This window comes from Chiloscyllium plagiosum, unplaced genomic scaffold (genome assembly GCF_037043375.1).
Source record: "Chiloscyllium plagiosum isolate Xiang-an unplaced genomic scaffold, Cpla_swu_hap1 HiC_scaffold_43, whole genome shotgun sequence".
NCBI lineage: Eukaryota > Metazoa > Chordata > Chondrichthyes > Orectolobiformes > Hemiscylliidae > Chiloscyllium > Chiloscyllium plagiosum.
This window is the reverse complement of record NW_028270181.1, coordinates 38,489,118-38,505,236: the sequence shown is the minus strand read 5'-3', so window position 1 is coordinate 38,505,236 and position 16,119 is coordinate 38,489,118.

The window sequence follows — 16,119 nt, the reverse complement described above, 5'->3', positions numbered from 1 at the left end:
ACAGGTTCGAACTCGGGACGTGGCTCAGGTACAGGCAGCTGGGATCAAGGGAATCCCTGGAGGTATATAAGAGATAACGGAGTTTACTGAAGAAAGAAATCAGTCGGGTGAAAAGGGGGCAAGAAAGAGCCTTGGCTGAGAAGATTAAGATGAATCCAAAAAGGTACTTTAAACATATTAAAAGAAAAAGCAATAACTGGAGAGAAAATAGGACCCCTGGGAGACCAATGTAGACAAGTATATGTGGAGCTTCTTCTCTATGTTTACCATGGAGAAAGACATGATGACTTGAGAACTTGAGAAAGTTAGTCGTAATATCTTAGGGACAGACCATGTCATAGGAGACAAGATTTTGGACGTACTAGAATGTTTGAAAGTGGATAAATCTCATGGTCCTTACCCGATATATCCAAGAACACCTCAAGGGGCTCCAGAAGAATTTTCGGGGACCCTGACTTATAATATTGATCATCATTAACTATAGGTAATGTCCCGGAAGACTGGAGGATAGCAAATGTTGTGCCCTTATTCAAGAAGAACTGAACAAAAAAGCCTTGGAACTATAGACCCGTAGGTTGAACACCCATGGTCGGTAAGTTACTTGAGAAGGTTCTGAGGGATAAGATTTAGAAAGACAGGCTTTGCTTAGGAATAGTAAGTGTGGCTTTGTGCGAGGAAGTTTGTGCTTGACAAATGTCTTAATGTAATTGGATGAAGTGACCAGGAAGATTGACTTGGGTAGGGCAGTAAACGTGGAAACATGTGGTGTTGGAAAAACACAGCAGGTCAGGCAGCATTTGAGAGGCAAGAGAATCAATGTTTCGGACATAAGCCCTTTATCAGGAACGTCCAATCCATCGAATCTCCTGTTCCTCTGTTGCTGCCTGACCTGCTATGTTTTCCAGTGCCACACTTTTCGACACTGATCTCCAGCATCTGCAGAGCTCACTTTCTCAAAGGGCAGTAGATTTAGTCAGTATGGATTACAATTACACCAGAACAGCATGAGGCTTTTCAGCCCCTGGAGCCTGACATACAATTATAGGAGGAGGCCAATAAGCCCCTCGGGCCGAGAAAACTGTAACCAGATCATGCAGCACGAGTATCCAGTTACACAGCAGCAGGATCAGTCTATTTAGTAACTTGAAGTCAGTAACACAGGAAATGGAAGAGGCCACGAAGTGACTGGACTATGGGGCATACTGGAATAAACCAGGCTACATAGCCCCTCAGACCTGCCCTTCCATTCAGTAAGTCAGGGCTGATCTGCACTCGGCCGCAATTTCTCTTTTATGCCCAATTCTTTGTAGCCCTCGACTCTCTGATGGGTCAAAATCCACTGACACCCACTCGCACCCCCAACATTTCAGTGATTTGGCCTCCCCAACTGTCTGGTCCCAACCGTCACTACCGCCTGAGAGAAGGAAACACTCCCCACACATATACCTTGGCCTTTTGACATGGATAGAATTTATGAACACAGCGTAAAGTGACTGGCCCTGATATCATGGCCGTATTTGATTGAGCGAGATGTCAAGGAGACTGAACAAAATTGAACTTGATGGGAATCAGTTGTAAACTCCCCACTGGTTGAATCATTCAGAACACAATGGGGCTGGTGGGCATCAATCCTTCCAGTCCCTGGATATCTCTATGGGCAGTCCTCAGGGTAGCTTCTTCGACACAAACATCTTCAGCTGCTTCATCAATGTCTTTCCCTCACGTCATACGATCAGAGATGGGGATGTTCTTTGAAGATTATACAATGTTCAGAACAATGAGTCGCCTCCTAAGGTACTCAGGTATCAAATCTGGACAACATTCAAGCTTGTGCTGTTAATGTAAAGGTAACATGAATCAAAAGCATTGCTGGACACTAAATATTTCCACGGTTAAAAAAAATAGGAACTCCTTCAGTAACTCTAGCTGGTTTCACAGTAATATAAGAAAGCCATTCCACCCATCTGATCTGTTGGATAACAAGTGGCGCAATGCGTTCTCTCACTCCTGCCTATTACACAAGGAGACAATTTAAAAAAAACAATATGTGTTGGAATCCAAAGTACACAGGCAGAAAGCTGGAAGAACAGAATAAGCAAGGCAGCATCAAGACGTTGTGAAGTGAACGCCTTGGATATAACCCTTCGTCAGTACTGTGGTGGGAGTAAGGGGGTCTATAGATAAAGTGGCGGGTGAGGGAGGAGGAGGCTGAGGTGGCGAGGTGGGGGATAAGTGAACACAGATGAAGGGTATCAGCGAGTTGTTGATGGGAGGGCTGAATCCAATTGGTCGCTGGACAAAAGCCTGCTCAGATGAATGGAATGGAGGGGAGAGCCAGGGAAGGGAGTCCGGGGAGTTGAAGGGAGGTTATTTGAAATTGGAGAATTCAATGTTGAGTCCCCGGGGTGTAGGCTGCACAGGTGACAGATGAGATCTTGTTCCTCCAAATTATGGTTTGGTTCATTGTGGCAATGGAGGAGGCCAAGGATGACTATGTTGGAAAGGGATTGGGAAATAAAATTGAAATAGGAAGTGACTGGGAGGTCTTCCATTCCATCTAACGACCCTAACTTGCAGCTCGCAACCGGATTCATCCCTCCCATCGCCCAACCAGGTTGCACCCACCACTTGTGTCCATATATCCATAACTCACCATCCCCCGATCTCCCCGCCCCAACTACCCCTTTCCTCTTTATCTGCAGCTACCCCTATCCACCAACCCAGTTCTAAAGGACATTTATACCTGAAATGTTGACTTTCCCAGCTCATGATGCTGCATGGCTTGCAGTGTTTTTACAGCCTTCCGTTTGTCTCCTATAACTCAGGAAGATCGAGTCTAGTCAGCACAACGTCTTGGTAGGCGGGAACCACGGGCTTCCCACTGAAGTCTTTGAATGCCTTCCCTCTGGCCAGGAGGAAGACATTCAGTCCCTCGAGACACTGACACATGAACAGAAGAGCCCATACAGCCCCTCCAAACTGTTACACTGAAATAGGAGGATGTCATTGTTGCTGCAACACGACAAATGAGGCATAGACTGCACAGACAGACTGCTCCACGTTGTTCCTTCTGGCCCCATTGCTAATGGTACACACGTGCTATGTTAACGTGGTTTGCTGACCATGAGGAGGGAAAGTGATTGGTTTGTATCAAGTCCCAAGGAGGCACCCTCCATCTCCAAGATATTACGGACTAGGTTAGACCACTCAAAACATTTTTAAGCCGGCAGCCCAGAGCATACCTTTGCAATTTGTTTCGGTAAGTGCACAATGAAAATTACCCGGAGTAATTTAGCTAGGTTGACTACTAGATCTTAAAACAGACAAAAACTTTATTCATAAAATTACACAATAAAACTCAAAGAACAGAATAAAGAATCACGACAGAATTCAACTGATTCAGCTAGACTTAATTATTCTATTCTGAATATATATAATAGTCCCAATGCACAAACCCCCAATAAAAACCAGTATAAATGGAACACAAACTTCCAGGTTGAAGTTGCAGGTCAGAAAAGAGAGAGTATCCACACAGCTCCCAGTTGAACTTCCCAGTTCAAAACTAAACTGAAAACTGCTAAGCTCAGCTAGTTCAGCAAAAATAGCTCACCACTCTCCGTTCATTATACTGGTCACTTAAAAAGCATGACCACTTTGGTCTGAAGTCTCATTTGTTTCCATGTAAACAAAAGGCCTCTGAAAATCCTTTTCATCTCTGTACCAAACCAGACTGATCGGAGCTTGGCCCCGTTTTATTGTACCTCTGAAAAAAAATCAAGGACAGAGGCTCCTTGAGCCAAGGAATAGCTTTTAGACAAAAAGGGACTTACTGTGTGATATGTCTCCTCTCCCTAAAAAAGAACCATCAATGCTAAAAGCTGGCTGCATTTTTAATCCTTCAAACCCAGTTAGTAGTGTCAATACAGACCCAGAGATTAGTATACACGCTATACTAACTGTAAACATTCAAACACAAATCTATGCAAATTCAGGCCGCGGTACACCCACCATCGAACACCTCAATATCTAATTCGAGTCTCAATAACTCATCAGCTTTCACGTTTTCACGACCTGCCACATGTACAATGGTCAGATTGAATGGCTGCAACAACAAGCTCCATCTTAGCAATCTGATACTTTTGTCCTTAATATTTTCCACAAATGTCAATGTGTCGTGATCAGTGTATACGGTTGTCTCAGTTGCATTGCTGGTAATATAAACAACTGTTCTGGTGTAATGCCAACACCAAGTTTAAAGTCTCTTTCTCCACCATTGAACATTTCTGTTGATGAACGTTCGACTTCCCAGAAAAATACCCGATGGGTCTTTCTATTCCCTCATCATCCTCCTGCAGCAAACCCGGACCTACACCCCCATCACTGGCAACGTTAGCCACCTTGAAAGGTTTCATTTAATCTAGTGTAGCTAATACTTGGGGCAGTGGTTAACACAGTTTTTAAGCTGTAAAATGTCTTTCGACAGTCCTCTGTCCACTGAGAGTTCTTGCCCTTGTCAATTCGGTGAGCGGAGCAGCCACACAGCTTAAAGTTTGGCACAGACTTTCAGTAAAATCCAGTCAATCCCAGGAACTGTAGCACTGCATATTTCTTTTTGTCGACAGTGTGAAACATTCCCCAACTACTTACATTTTCATATCTCATGGGGTCATTTGTCCATGTCTAATTACGTGACACAGGAACGTGACTTGGGCTTTCTCAAATTCACTTTTAGCTAGGTTTACCACCAAGCCTACCTTCTGAAGTCAATTGAACAAGTCCGATAAATACTGTAAATGTTCAGTTCATGAGTGACGAAAAACCACCAGATCATCAATGTACACCACATAGTTGGGTAATCTGGAAATGACCTTATTATCAGTGCCTTAGATGTGGCTGGATCATTTTTCATAACAAATGCCACAACTTTGAACTGATATAGTCCATTTGGCATTATGAAAGCCGAAATTGACTTCGCTCTCTCTGGCAGAGGTTCTTGCCAGTAGCCTCTGAGCAAATCCAACTTAGAAATGTAAGTAGCTTCTCCCAGTTTTTCGACACAATTCTCCAAATATGGAATTAGATATGCATCAGTCTTTGTAACGGCATTGACTTTGTGATAGTCCACACATGACCATTGGGTAATTTCTGGCTTTGGTACCATGACTATATGTGAACTCCAGTCACTGTAACTCACTTCGATTATGACATCTTGGAGTGTGCGCTCTATCTACTTCTTGAACCTGTCCCAATTTTGGACAGTCATGCCTATAAGGATGTTGCTTAATCAGAACAGCATCCCCTGTGTCTACATCATGCACAATTATGTTCGTACTTCCCAGTTTATTGCCGCATATCTCTCCACGATATCGTAATCACTCTTTCAGGTCACTTTGCTTTTCTTGTGTAAGGTAACTCAATAATTTATCCCAATTTTTGACAACTTTCCCATTGTTCAATTTGATTTGAGGAATGTCCAATTCAGAATCCTCTGAACTTGGTTCTTCCTTCTGTGCTGTAATCATTAACACCTTCTCCTCTTGCTTTCCTTCCCTATCATAATACTTTTACAGCATATTCACATGACACACTCTGTGAGATCTCATCCTGTCTGGAGTCCGTACCAAGTAGTTCACCTTATTCAATTTCTTCCCAATTTGATAAGGTACACTAAAACTTGCTTCTAAAGACTGAACTGTTACTGGAAGTAAAACCAATACCTTATTCCCAATTGCAAAATTGCGAATTTGTGATTTCTGATCCACTTCCTGTTTCATTGTATGCTGCGATACTTTTAAATGCTGTCTAGCCAACTCTCCAGCTCTATTTAAGCATTCCCTAAAATTTGACACATCGTTCAAATGGGTGGTCTCTGAATTCTGATTTATTAATTTCTCGTTAACCAATAGTAATGGTCCTTTTACTTCATGCCCACAAATTAATTCAAATAGTCTGAATTTGGTCAATTCATTCCGTGCATCTCTGAATTTCCTTATCGCATTCATCTTGAAAATCCTGACCATAAACCCTCAACATTTTCTTCACTGTTTGATACCATCTCGCTCATGCTCACTGTGATTCCGAATACTACGTAGTATATTTGAATTGCTTTATTCCTAAGTTATCCATCACCTGCTTGAATAGTTCAGATGTGAGGTTTGATCTGTCTGGATCTCTATTGGTAGTCCGTACCTAGTTAAAAAATAAGCATTTATTTTTCTACAACTCCTTTAGCTGTAATGCTGCATAATGGAAATCTAGTCGACACATCCATTATTGTTAATAAACACTTATTCCCACCTTTTGGTTGAGGTAGGGGACCTACACAATCTATCAAGACTCTTGTGTAAGGTTCCTCAAATGCTGGAATCGGTATTAAAGTTGCAGGTTTTATTACTGTCTGTGTGACATATTTGAGACGTCTGGCAATATTCAACTACATCTTTGTGTAGTCCAGGCCAGTGAAAATAGCTTTGTATTTCAGCCTGTATTGTCCTCACCCCGAAATGATCTCCAAGTGGTCGCTCATGTGCCACTCGCAGCACCTCCTTTCTATATCCAACAGGCAAAACAATTTGATGAATTTCTGTCCACGTCTGACCTGCTTCAGTGTGTGCTGATCTCTATATCCGCATTACGACATCATTTGTTAAGTAATAACACACAGGAATGTATTCATTCTCTTTCTTGTTAAATATCTTTAGATATAACTTTTTAAACTCCTCATTTTTCTGCTGTAATTCAATCAACTTAGCAGAGCTAAAAATACGTTCATGTTTTCCAACTTGCTCCTTCTCTGTTCCACTTATCAGATCAAAAAGAAACTTTCAGATAACTCTACGTCAGCTTCCTTATCTGTGCCTTTTGCCTGCTTAAACCCGTGTATCTGTGATCTTCTGATCACGCAATCAGGGGAAATTCCTGGATAAACATTTTCCAGGTCTTCAGTTGCCTGCATCTCCACTGGCTTTTCAACTAGAGTAGGCAGCACGCCTACCAGTGAATCAGCTATATTATTTGCAAGGACAAATTTTATTCCGGGAGCTGAGAGTTAGGTGTCCAGTACTCCTACCACACATTCTCCACTCTTCTCTGGCCTCTCCAGCCTCACTTTACATAACTGAGCACTGTTTGCCTCACTATGAATTCCTGTTACCAGCACACTTTCTGGTAATAGTCTCTCAAGAGTGCATAAAGTCTCACCCCTCAGCATTACAGATTGAAAAGATGCTGTGTCAATTAATATTGGAACCTCCTTACCAATTACTCCTGGCCTATGTGAATAAGCATTACCCTTTCATGTAAGTTTATTATGCAGAATTGGCACGTCCACTGATCATCTTGTACACTCTGAAGCAGTTGCCTAACTTCCCTTACGCTTTTTGTTACGAGTCCAACAAAACCTCCAGGCTTGTCTAGTTATCCTACATCTGGTTTTCTCCCATCTCACCAACACTGTGATTTTGTGTGGCCCACTTTATTGCATAGTATTTTAACTTCTTTGTCCCCCTCAAGGTTTTCTTTATTACTGTGGTAAATTATCCTTATGACCTACGCTGTGATCTACCTTTCCTTTGGCACGTGAGGATATCTCTTTGCTCCAATTTCTGTCCCTCAGAGACCAGAACTGGTTCTGGAAGCCAGACCAAGTTTATGGACCAGTTCATAATCATCAGCCATTTCAGTAGCTAACCTTGCTGCTTACACTCTCTGCTCTTCCACCTGAGTTTGCACTACTTCAGGCAGTGATTTTTTTGAATTCCTCCAAGTACTAACCTCTCTAAGGGCATTATAACTTTGTTCGAATTTTAAAGCTCATATCCAACTATCGAAATTAGTCTGTTTGATCCTTACAAACTCAGTGTAGGTTTGACCAGGATTCCTCATTAGATTCCTGAAAGGTTGCCTACGCAGACAAAATGTTTTTTTTAACCTCCTCGTACTCCCCAGTTACCTCCTCTGATAGGGATGTGAGTACCTCACCAGTCCTACCTACACATTTGGTTTGGATCAACAAAACCCGCAATGCCCCTGGCCACTGCATTTGTTTAGCCAACTTTTCAAATGAGGTGCAAAGGGCATCACATTCTTCTCATCAAATTGAGGCAACGCTTGAACATACACAAACAAATTCTCACTAGGCTTGCTCATCCTCACTCTCTTCCTTACTAAGCGCACCCTCAGCCGTTATCTGCAGCCTTTTACACTGACTTTCCTTTTTAAGTGTCAGTTTTTGCTATTCAAAAGCTGTCTCTTTCTCTCTCCCCTGTTGCTCTCTCTTTTACCAAATATTTTACTCTCTGTTCTCCTGCTCTCTTCCACCCCCCAGCCCCCCCCTACCTTCAGCATTTTATCGAAAGTCAAATGTTTCATTTTGGCTGCCCTTTCCTTACCTCTCGACGTTAAGTCAAGATGTTTCATTTGCAACTGAATTCTTGCCATCTCTGATTCTGATGGTTTCTCCAGTAAGTTTAATTGACGAGCTACTGCTGTAATTATCTCTCCTTTCCTTACAGAAGCAGTCAGTTCCAATTCCAGCTTCTCAGCTAATTCTTTCAACTTGGTCTTATTCACTTTTCGTAAAATTTCCAAAGTCACTGCACGCACCCCCAGGAAACGTTTGGCGACTGAAATTGCCATTACTATTCGAAGCTTTGTCAACCCAATCAAACTAATACCCGAATTAAAGACACTAGCACCTCCCACTCGCTGTTGAAAATCCAGCAATGAGCCCCCAGTCTGTTATGGACGAGGCTAGACCACTCAAAACATTCTTAAGCAAGCAGCCCTGAGCATAACTTCGCAGTTTGTTTTGGTAATTATCCAATGAAAATTACCCGGAGTAATTTAGCTAGGATGATTTTAAATCAGACAAAAACGTTATTCACAAAATTAAACAATGAAACACAAAGAACAGAATAAAGGACCCGAACAAAATTCAACCTATCCAGCGAGACTTAATTATGCTATTCCAAATACACACAATAGTCCCAATAATCAAACTTCCTTGAAAAAACGTTATAATGGAATGCATGCTTCCAGGTTGAAGCTGAAGGGCAGAAAAGAGAGAGAGTTTCCAAACAGCTCGCAGTTGATCTTCCCAGTTCAAGACCCAACTGAAAACTGCTCAACTCAGCTCAACTTAGCTAGCTCAGCTAAAAGAGCTGACCACTCCCCGTTCATTATACAGGTTACTTCGAAAGCATGACAACGTTGCCATGTAGTTTCATCTGTTTACATATAAATAAAAGCCCTCTGAAAATCTCTTTCGTGTCTGTACCAAACTAGACTGATCGTAGCCTGGCCCCGTTTTATTGACCCTCTGAAAAACATCAAGGACAGAGTCTACTTGAGACAATGAACAGCTTTTAGCAAAAAAGAAGTCAGAGAAGACAGGCTAGTGTTCTGTATGGAGGTCAGAAGCTGATGGGAATGGCTAATACTATCAGAGTGTGGCTGATGACAGATTTGTGAACAACATGACGTTTAATACAGGGTCACATACCAACTGTACATCCAGATGGTGAGACTTCATTGAGAACCTGGAGCTCTCTCTCAACTAACATGGGGGCTCCATAGAGCTCTGTAAACTATCATCGAGTCATAGAATCCCACAGCACAGAGATAGGCCCATTATCACAAACTGATTAATGCTGATCAAAATGTCCATCCATGCAAACCCCATTTCCTTGCGCTTGGCCCATATCCTTCTAAACTTTTCCTATCTATACATTTGTCCAAATGTGAAGGCACGTATCATGGAAAACATGTTATATCTAATGCTATCCGTATTTTGTTTTGGAAATAATGAGTGTTGATTCATAATACTCCAGTGTTAATGCAATCACGTTTCATTCATTTTGTAGCGTTACAGATTAAACACTCATTTCCTTCACACTCTCCTCATGGTACCATCACTGCAGGGATTAGTCTGGTGAAACTCCATTACACCGTCTCTCTGTACCAAGGAGATCATTGATTATAAATGAAAGAAAATACTGTCTCATGTACACTCCACAACTGTAGGATGGTGTCTTCACACTTATACTTTAATCATTTTGTAATGAACGCTCCTATTCATTATTGTGCTGATTACTTGCTGAGTCATAGAGTCATAGAGATGCACAATATGGAAACAGGTCCTTCTGTCCGACCCGTCCATGCCGACCAGATATCGCAACCCAATCTAGTCCCACCTGCCAGTACCCGACTGCTCTGTAAATTCTGTTAATGCCTCATGATCAAGGACATCCAGCTCCTTTTCACCAAGAGGACTTCCCATCATCTCGCCTTCTCATAAATACAAAATGCGAAGGATGGCATTTTTTGCCAATCATTTATTTGCCTTATGAAGCAAAGTCAAACCAACCACAACATCACTGTTGCCATTGGAGTTGATGGGAGATACTGAGGAGGCGATGATCTAACTGTATTGTCTCCGAATATTAATCCAGGGAATCAGGTAATGACCCAGACACCGCATCCGAATCCCACAACGGCAAATGTTGGGAATTTAATTCAATAAAATATCAGGAATTAAGAATCAAATGAAACAATGAAACCATTGTTGATTGTCCTACCTGGCACCCTCATGCCCTTCAGGAAAGGAAATCTACAATCTTCAGCTGGTCGGGCTTACATGTAACTCCAGACCCACAGCAATGTGGTTAACTCTCAGTTGCAATTTGAAATAGCCAAGCCAGCCACTCAGTTATATCAGTCACTTCAAAGCCAAAAGAAATGAAACCGCATGTACCTCAGCACTGACTACTTACAGCCCACGGACTGCAGTGGGTCAGGAAGGCAGCTCACCAAAACCTTCTCAAGGACAATGAGGAAAGGGAATTACATGTTGGCCCAACCCCCATTCATGAATAAAGGAAGATGATCCCACTCAGGGAAGAGAGAAAAACAGACATAAATAACTTTAAACAGGAACTTTGACATATACCTTACATGGTCATAATTATCAGTAATATGGGAACAGGAGAAACATAAGTAAGGTTTAATTTCATTTTTTATTTCCATCCCAGCTGATCATCAACAATCCCTTTGTTTGCTTCTTTCTCTCTATCTCTCTCTTTCTCTATCTATTCAACTCAGTCCTTCTCCCCTTCATAACAGATGTCGGTGTCACCAACATCAATCACGCTATTTCCCAACTGTGTTCAGTTCTGATGTATGGTCATTAGAATCGAATTGCCAATTCTATTTTTCTCTCGACCCGATGTGGCAGATGGGCTGCCACATCTGCTCAGTTTGTGTGTCACTTTCTCGTTCGTTATTGTTTCTGATCAGTTGCATCATTCTTTGCTTTATTTAACCTTTAATTTTGTTATTACTTGGAATGTCTGCATCGCTGACAGGGGCAGCATTTGTTGACCTAATCAAATGTCATTTACTGAGAGGTCATTCTTTCAGGCAGTACAGAACCAAGCAGAATTGCTGTGGGTCTCACATCAATCTTAAGCCAGACCAGATAATATCACAAGATCTATTTACCAAAGGACATCAGTGAAATAGATAAACATATAGACAAAATGCGGGAAGTGTTATGGTTGTTATTTCCAATTCCTGTCTTTTGTATTTACTTTCTGACATCGTCTGTGGAACAGTGTCTTTCTGTGTAATAACCTGTGCATCTGAATTACATTTCTTCCGACATTACTGCTCTGAGAGACTGTTCCTGTCATTAAGTTATTTTAGAGACAAGAACAAAGTTGTGATCGAAATATTTGCAGCTGAAAGAGGTCGAACCATAACGTCTGAATTTTACCAAAGCAGAGATAATGGTTTATTAAGCATCAGTTTGAAGCCAAGATGGTGACTGGGCATATAATTGAGCTGGTAGTGGATAGGTTTTGTGATGGATAGAATAACGAGACATAAATGAATTTTATTTATTTAAATTCGTTATTGTGAACAGTCTCATTCTCCGATGTTTGTGAGGGCGGGGGTGTGGACGGTTCTGAAATTTGTAGGGAACCAATGGAATTTGCATTTGTAACTGAAGACAATAGTTTCCGTCTTTGTCAAATATAGATAACAGAAATAGCAACGAAGTTCGCCATGGTTGAAGAGATTAATAAATGGATAGAGATGAAGAAACTTACCAGGAACACCAAAATAGCGAGGATAGGATAGTAACCCGCCTGGATAATCATCAGTGCACCCCATATCTGATATGGTAATGTTGACCAAGACCAGGAAAAATAGAAAAGACCATCGGATGAACTCCTGTCCATTGTTGCAGCATTCAAGTCAAATGTTCTCAGATTCTGATCCATTAATGGATCATTCCAGACTATTCTCAGATGTTTAAATCTCCTTTTTCTGTCTCTGCAGCTGCTGATCCCTTTGAGCGTTGGAGTTGATGCATCTGCAGCTACAATGGCATAAACCATTGCAGGAGGCCCCTTACTTATAGGAGACGGAAAACATCCAGTGACACAACTAGGATCCATGGAGACTGGCATCAATCACAGTCACTGAACAAACAGCTCCATTTAACCCTTTTCAGTATGGTTCCTTCAGTTCACAAAAACTACTGGACTGTATTGAATGTTTGCACCGTTGGCTATTGGTCGCATCTCCCATCACCCATTGCTCTCGTGAAGTTGGTATTGAGGGAGAATGATGCATGGTTTCTTATCGCAGGCTAGATGATTCTGCTGCGTTGTCCGTTTGCAATACTGTAACCTGCTGAACCTCCCACCACCACCACCTTCAAAAACCACAATCTACATGCTGTTACCGTGCAGATCTCTCCTCGACTAGAACAGGCACCAGCCAATATATTTACAGTGGATATATTTGCAGTCCAATGCATAGGAAATGTGAATTTGCCTGGGCATTCCTTTAAATGGTCTAATAAAGCAATTTTGTACCTTCAACATTCAATGTGGTTGATCACTTTTTAAAATATAAACTCACAAACACTTTAACACATTTTATTAAGCACAAGTTTCTTCAGATTTTCCTCATGGTAACATCATGCCAGGGTTTAGTCTGATTAAACCTGTACACAATACATCTAACAGTCTCTCAACAAAACACTATCATTGGGAAAGATACATTTACTCTGGTACTTTAATCATTTTGCATGAAGAGCCACATATAATTTACTTCCTGCTGCATAAAAATTCTGTTTGTGACTTATGGCCAAGCACATCCAGGTCTGTTTCAACAACAGCACTTCCCAACCTCTCACTATTTAATGAACATAAATGTGAATGATGATATTTGTTGTTCATATCCGAAATATTTTAGATCTTGCGAAGAGCTATTGCCCAAACACTGATCCTTCTGATACCCCAAAGCCTTCACTCCAAATAATTATACTACTCTCTTCATTCTCTCGATTATCCAACTTTTAATACATTCGGTGTATTCCACCCCTGCCTACCCATGGACTTTAACATTCTCTATTCACTTGTATTCAACCATGACAAACGTCTGCTGAAAATTCAAATACTTCATTTCCACTGGTTCTCAATTGTCGATGTCACAATGGACAACCTCCACAATATCCAGCAGATTTATCAAAGATCAAGATCATTTCCCCTTCCTGAATCTAGATTGACTCTACTGAATCATGATATTATTTTCCAAGTATCGAGTTGTCACATTCCTTACAAAAGGTTACAATGTTTTTCTCACAGCTTACATCAAGCTAACCACTGTTTAGTTTGCTGTTTGCTCTCTCCGTCCTGTTTTAAATATTTAGGTTTACAATCGCTGCTTTCCAGTCCGGAGGATAATTTCCAGAATCTAACCAGCTTTGAAGAATAATCAGTAATTCTTTCACTAGCTCTTCTGCCACTCCTCAATACTCTGGGATGTAGCTCATCAGATGCAACAATATACCAACCATAAATTCAATGAGGTTTTGAAAGACGTACCTTTTATTAATTATAATTTCCTGCTGTTCCCCATTTTCACCAGTCACTCTGTTCCCTTGTATTTCTGGAAGTTTCTTTCTGTACCTTCCTCAGGGAGATGGACACAATATATTGATGTCAGCCAGTGAATATATCGGAGGAGTGCACTCCGGTGATGATGGATATGTTACTCACTGCTACCTGGAAAGTTCCAGAATTAATCCAGTTTAAATTATGGTGAGCATCAGCACAGTCCTGTCACTGGTGTGAGGCTGCACAGTATACTGAAGGAGGGGACACAGCTCAGTAACAATCTCAATTTTGAAACAAACTGGCTTCATACCAGACACCTGGTCCAGCTTAGACAAATGTCCCGGGAAATCCCAGGGAGGATAGTGCACTGTCCTGCACCTCCCTATTTATAGAGCTTCCCTTCTGTGAAGCCTCATCTCCATTTGTTTACCATGAACCCAGACACTCTGTAAATGCAGTGTATAGAGTGGGGTCACCAGACCCCGCAGCTGACAATACAAACCCGAGATAAGCATCCACAGAAACTCCACTGATTTTCCAATGACAGGAACAAGTCAATTCCCCACACGGAACGTGCACGTGCTCAGTGTTGAAAACTATTTCCACTCCTGAGTTTCTCTTCCTGGCTGAGAAAGCCGTTGCATCTCTGCACACTCCCACAGTAAGAGTTCCTCTCTCCAAAGAAGCAGTTGACAATGTAACATTACCTTTCTCTATATCTCAGCATCTATAAGGGCAGCACCAGCATTGCTAATGGATTTGGTCATCACACTCAGAGAAGAGTGGTACAGGGAACCTAACTCACTTTAAACAGGGACAAATCTAAATGGACGGGATATCCAGGAATATGGGAAAATGGGGAAATGTGAGAATAACTTGCCATTCTGTTTCCCTTTCAGTTCATCATCAGCAATCCCTTTGCTCACTTTTCATTTCATTTTCTCTCTTTTTCTGGCCATTTCTCCATCCATTCAATTTAAACCTGCCCCCCACCTCACTCTCCAACCCAACCATCCATGATACCAGGATAAATAATATTATTTCCCAGTTTGCTTTCTGTTGTGAGACAGGGTCACTGGACTCAAATCGTTATCTGTATTTCTCCTGACAGAGGCTGCCACACCTGCGAGATTCTCCAACACTTTCAGACGCTGGAGAATTTTATTTTCGATCTCTAGCACTCACCGTTCCTTGGTTTATTTCACCTTTCATGCTGTTGTTTCATGGGATGCCAGCATCACGGGCAAGGGCAGCATTTGTTGTCCATCAGTAATTGTCTGTGACTACCCGGCCATTAGTCAAGACAAAATGGAGCCAACAATATTGTTGTGGGTCTGAAGTCACACCGAGTTCAGACTGGGTAATAATATTAAGCTTCTTTAGCAAAGACTATCAGCGAAATAATAAAAATAAATCTTAACAGTTTCTGAGTGAAATTGCCTAGTCCGTGTTCCCTACTTCCTGCCAGAGAGAGATGGCGGGGAAATCAGTTTAACTACCAACAATCAAAAGGACTTTGGGGGAAAAAGCGAAAGGGAGATTGAGCGACAATTTCATGTAAGATCACAGGTTTCAGAATGCTGAAATGAAGACATTTCGACAGCATCCTGCAACATGAACCAGTACTCCCAGGATGATAGGTGAAGGGGATATTGGCGTCAATAAAGATGAGGGAGAGTTTTAGATGAACATTTGTTCTGCAACTTTGTAACTGGGTGTGGGGTCAGCAGAGTCTTCGACTCATTGGGCTGAATCTAACAATAGTTTGTCTCAGTGACATTTTTATTGAGTGTGACAGAGGGATTGTCTGTACAAGACTGAACTAGTTTCATGGTGCTATCTTATCGAACTCACCTCATTAACTACCCATTCAATCTCATCGTGTTCCTCGCATTCAATGCCACCCCGATTCTCCAACCCAACATGGCTGGAGGAACTCACCATCGCACTGATGTCGCTGGCTATTCTATGATCACTGAAACTGATGACATCTTTCAAAGGCCAATGGGCACACTGTTGTAATTCCTCAGTTTGGAGCCACCCTGCACAGTTGACCCCGAGTATGGCAGGTAAGGGGAACTAACACCACGGTTTTTCAACAGGGGTAGAGAGGTCCTAGTGGATGGGTGAGAACAGGGGTGTCCATTCTTTTCCCAGAGGAGGCCTGAGCATGGTCTGAGCTCACCACCCAGCTCAGTGCAATATCTGC